This window comes from Neolamprologus brichardi, chromosome 4, assembly GCF_056152115.1.
Source record: "Neolamprologus brichardi isolate AB-2024 chromosome 4, ASM5615211v1, whole genome shotgun sequence".
NCBI classification, from domain to species: domain Eukaryota; kingdom Metazoa; phylum Chordata; class Actinopteri; order Cichliformes; family Cichlidae; genus Neolamprologus; species Neolamprologus brichardi.
This window is the reverse complement of record NC_142107.1, coordinates 368,362-373,739: the sequence shown is the minus strand read 5'-3', so window position 1 is coordinate 373,739 and position 5,378 is coordinate 368,362. Positions and strand designations below refer to the sequence as shown.

The following is a 5,378-nucleotide window of genomic DNA, read 5'->3' as shown; positions in this document are numbered from 1 at the left end:
ATTAACGGGAGAGGACGTGCAAACGTTACCGCTGCTGCTGGGTTGAGATTCACGAGTCCGGAGCGGAATTAAAAACACGACATTCATTTAAGGTCATCGTGTGTTTTGTGAGCAAATGCTTTTGCATATTCGTAGTGTTTCCTCCCTTAAATGAAATATCTACTTTGCAAGTATTGCAAGTTGCACTGTTGTCATCCGTTCTCGTAAAGTATAACCAAACTTTTTAGCGTTTGAGCCGCCATGTTTCCTGCCAGGTAAATGACGCTCCGCAACGTGGTGACGTCGTTCGGGGCGACTGGAATCGATAAGGGAATCGTTTGCAAAAATGGCAAACGATTCCAAGGAATTGAAACAGTGGGAACCGGTTCTCAACAAGAACCGGTTTTCGATACCCATCCCTAGTCTTGCTACATTAGTGCTGTGTGGACGATCTTCCATAGTCCATATGATTGCCTCCTCCCTAACATCAAAGAGACTACACTTAGGCATTTTGAAATGTGGAGCTGTCACAGAAGGCACAACATAGGCACTGAAAAAATGCATCAAATGCACAGGTATATTGAGCACAGAGATTGTCGATTCCACTAATCTAATAGGCTGATGGAGGTTTCCATTTTTTAATAATCCCACTTTCACTCTTTTGGCCCCAAAAGTTTCATCTGCATGGAGCCATTCGGTACATGAAGAGAGGTAGGAAGTCCTCTTCCTTTTTTTGGGTGGAACAGCTAGGCCCCTCCAGTTCTCAACTGCATCCCCATCAGCCAGAAGAATGTTTGTGGCAGCATCAGATCCCACAAACGGGTGAGCATCCATTTTTATTTTGTCTTCTGCACTGTGAGTCGTCATGGATCCAGAATTGGCATCTGTGACTTTCAGTGATCCCACTGTTGCCTCATCTTTGACCTTTTCTTTTGCAGAACAAATCCGCATATTTCCCTCGATGAAGGAAAGATGACGAGCAATGAAGCGATCGACTCGAACAGGCAAGTTTTCATGTTTGAAAAGGCCATGTTTTATGTTTTTGAATTCAGCTTCAACAGTGGCTGAACTTGCTGTGATGCTGGTGCTTTGGAAGAGAGGGACCATTATTCCTGTCCAGAGTGGCAAGTAACTTGCCAGTCTTATGATATGAGGAATAATCTCAGGGAGAAAGTGAATATTATCTCTATCCCCGTTTGCTGCAGCAAGTGACCTGCGCTCCTCACATATTTCTGTTATCCACTGTCGTAGGTCAGTCTGGATCTCATCCACTGAATCCACTGTCTCACTTTCCTCCGTCTGTTCATCTGGAATGATGATGGAGTCTTGAGCAATTTGGGCTTTCAAGTATTTCTTGCACCTTTCTGAAGGAAGAGGGGCTCCAGAACTGTCATCACCTTCTGCCTCACTGAGGGCCACAAAAGTGATAGCACGTAGGAGCTGTTTTGCATGGTCCAAACATTGAGACTGAAGAAGTTTTGCTAATGACCTGACAATGAAATCTTTAACACGATGTGTTTTCTTTTTCAGGCAGTCCCACTGGCATATCATCTTGATGCAGTGCGCAACATCAACCCTGATAAAACAAGGGGGGAGTTTGGCAGACTGGGTTCCAAGAAGGACATTCATTAAGGTAGGACTTGGAGGAGTGAAGGAGGAGTGAAAGCCTTGACCAGAGCTCCCAGAATTGCCAGAGAAAAATCACTCACAGCTTCCTTTGGCACAGGTGCACCTGCACAAATCCATTCTGTCAACCAGTTTGCGATGGCATTAACATCATGTTTCTCTGACAGCATTTGCACCACTGGGACACTGGGGCAATTGTTTTCTTTCAGAATACCTTGATAAAGGAAGATATGGCCAGATTTGCCATTTGGTCTCAGCAGTTTTTTCACAACTGAACTGGTTGCATCAAAACACACAGTTGGGGGAGATTTTTTTGACAATGTCTTATAAACATGCATCTGTGTTTGACTCCAGTAGTGACAGAAAAACCTGTCCAGTCCAATATCTCGGATGCTACCACTGTGAGGAACACTATATTTTAACAATTGCAGAGATGCAATGGGGTCCTTATCTCCTAATTCCAAGTCTTTTCTCTCTTGTTTGGCTTTTCGCAGAGTGGCCAAATTTGGAAGGTGGCTTGGCTCAGGATCTCCAACATCCATCAGATCTGCTGCCCTCGCTGACCTCCATACAGCTGGTTCCATTCTGCCCTCACACAGCTCTTTAGCGATCTGTTCACGCAGGTTTCCAGACATGAACCTCTTGGAGTGGCCAGTGTGCAGGGAGAGATCTGTATTTCTCATGAAACACTGGAGCACCATTGGACTATTAATTGCTGCTGTCACATGACATTTCTAACTGGCCATGACACTCCTTACAGTCGCCTCTGATGTCCAGATAATTATTGTTGACAGTTGGATGGACCTTTGCTCTACGGAACACAAGTGTACATGTATTTTTGATCTTCTTCCATATAAGATCGTTGATGATATGAGTCCAAGTGCCAGGTTTCAAAATTGTGTATTCCATTTTTTGGGTAAGAGAAAACTTGTCATTGTATTCAACCTTTTCAGGAATAAATTTAACCCTGTCCTCAAAAGGGACTTCTAGTTCAAAAGCTTGACAGTTTTCTTGTCCAGCAGAAATGCAATGTGAATCTAACTCTCCTTCACTATTACTTTCCTGATCACTGATTTCCAAAGCTGACCAGATGTTGTGTCTATTTAGCTTCACAAAAGTGTACAGGGCCTTTGCTGACATCTTGTCTTCTAGCTGCTGACTCAGCTCTTTCTAGACTGATGCAGCTGGAGTGGCTATTTTGCCATTTTGGACTATGGCCTCTTTTGAATTGCAAAGAACTGCAAAAATGGAAACCTTGTCTACAGATGGCTTTCGGGGCATCTAAATTAAAAAAAAAAAACACACTATGATTATGATGGAGCAAAACATGATTTCTGACCTATATATACAGCCAGGAGCAACCCCTCCCCCAAGTTCTCCACCAATCTACACTTTCATATTTTGTGGAATTATTGTTTTTAAGATGGAGCTATTGAATTTGTGAGTTTATTAAATTGAGTCTGAGTATTTAACCCATTAACATGTACTGTACAGCACTTTAGTCCAGTGTGCTACATGTTTTAAAGTGCTTTAGAAACTTTTTTCTTGGACATTTTTGAAAATGTTTAACATTGAAAAAAAATCCTTTTGATCCAGACAGTTAGCTATCTCATGTATTAACTCAGTAACTAAAACCTCAGTATTTTAAATGTAAGCTTACCTTGTTCAGAAATCAGATGTAACACGCTGTTCTAAGAATCCTTAAGACACAGTAATGCCAAATAATCGTTTTTTTTGCCAGAAAATGTGTATTTGATGCAAAAGACTGCTAGCTTGTTCGTTTCTCAAAAAGTGTTCATGGGAGTGTAAAATGTTCAAATGTAGTTTTCAATAAAGGTTTTTAATCCACACTAAAAAAAAATAAATACTCAAGCATTTGCATCGTGGTTTTATGAACAAAAAGTGATTGAAGTAAAGAAATTGAAGTTAAAAAAAAAATACACTCATTACAAATTTAGCTGATTAAATACAACGAGGGTTTTTTTAACAGAACTTTATTGAACAAGTGAACACACAAAGTGAAAGGTCACTTGAAAAAGACATTTTTCAGCAGTAACACCATAACAGAATATCTCACATCATAGCAGCACAAACGCTAATTTTACCTGCACAAATCAGTACAAACGTAGCACTAAAAAAGTAGACCATTTTGGTTTGTTTTGGAGCGGTCTGGGGGGATGGTGATGTCATCAGCAAAAAATATAACTTTTAATATCTCGGAAACCGTAACAGCTCAAACGCTAATTTTACCTGCACAAATCAGCACAAATGTAGCACTAAAGAAGTAGACCATTTTGGCCCGTTTTGGAGCGGTCTGGGGGGATAGTGACCTTTGAATGACCTATAAAATAATGTTTAATATCTCAAAAACCGTAGCAGCACAAACGCTCATTTTACCTGCACAAATCTGCACAAACGTAGCACTAACCGCTCCGCCTATTTGCCTTTACGTTTCAAGTGGGTGGGGGGTCAGCTTCACTCTGCTGGGCCTTTGCTATTGGCTGAGGCAAACTACATTTCACCAGGGCCTGTGCTACTCGTTGATGCAATCCAATTTACACAAGGGCCTGTGATACTGGCTGATGCCATCCACATTTCACCAGGATGTGTGGTGCTTAACAATACCATCCATATTTCATCCATGTTGTTAGATGAGGCCATCCACATTACACCAGGGCCAGCGGTTCTTGAAAGGCCATCTTCTCCACACCAGGGCCTGTGCTACTGGCTTAGGCCAAAAACATTTCACAAGGTCGTATGTTGCTGGCTATGGCCATCTGCATTTAACCAGGGCCTGGGTTGCTGGTCCATCAACATTACACCGTGGCCAGTGCTTTTCTCGCACAAAAAAAAGAGTATAAGTTTTGCTTTAATTTGTCAAGATTTTCTTACGATGCATTTGAATGAGGAACAAGGCCAAAACAACTTATAGGTTTTCATTATGTGAATAACTTGAAAATCTTAGCTCAAACATCTGCAAAACCTGTTTGCCCAGCAAGGGGATATTGAATCTGATAAGATAAAGCCATAAATATGTGTGTCTGAGTCTTCTATCAAAAGTTACAGCTATTTATATGAAGTTGTACAAAAACGCTTTATTTCGTCAAGCCAGTGCGTTTCTTACGATTACATGCATTTGAATGGGGAGCTCGCCTGAAACAAAGTATTGGTTTTCGTTATGTGAATAACTTGAAAATCTTAGCTCAAACAACTGCAAAACCTGTTTGCCCAGCACAGGGATATTGAATTCTATGAGATAAAGCCATAAATATGTGTGTCTGAGTCTTCTATCAAAAGTTACAGCTTTTAGCGTTTTTGTCGAACCTTTTGAAGTTCGACAAAAACGCTTTATTTCTTCAATCCAGTGCGTTTCTTACGATTACATGCATTTGAATGGGGAGCTCGCCCGAAACAAAGTATAGTTTTTCATTATGTGAATAATTTGAAAAATCTTAGCTCAAACAGCTGCAAAACCTATTTGCCCATCACAGGGATATTGAATTCTATGAGATAAAGCCATAAATATGTGTGTCTGAGTCTTCTATCAAAAGTTACAGCTATTTAAATGAAGTTGTACAAAAACGCTTTGTTTCGTCAAGAGAGTGCGTTTCTTACATTTGAATGGGGAACTCGGCCAAAACAACTTATAGGTTTTCATTATGTGAATAACTTGAAAAATCTTAGCTCAAACAGCTGCAAAATCTGTTTGCCCAGCACAGGGATATTGAATTCTATGAGATAAAGCCATAAATATGTGTGTCTGAGTGTTCTAT

General features: G+C 40.7%; 1 long non-coding RNA gene across 1 annotated transcript; it reads left to right on the top strand.

Annotated features, from left to right (window-relative positions):
* Positions 1-262: 262 nt before the first annotated feature.
* LOC102784116 (uncharacterized) lies at positions 263-3,450 on the top strand. The gene is made up of 4 exons (XR_437461.3): positions 263-801; positions 918-1,412; positions 1,510-1,612; positions 2,100-3,450. It is a non-coding gene; the product is annotated as an uncharacterized LOC102784116 (long non-coding RNA).
* The last annotated feature ends 1,928 nt before the right edge of the window (positions 3,451-5,378 follow it).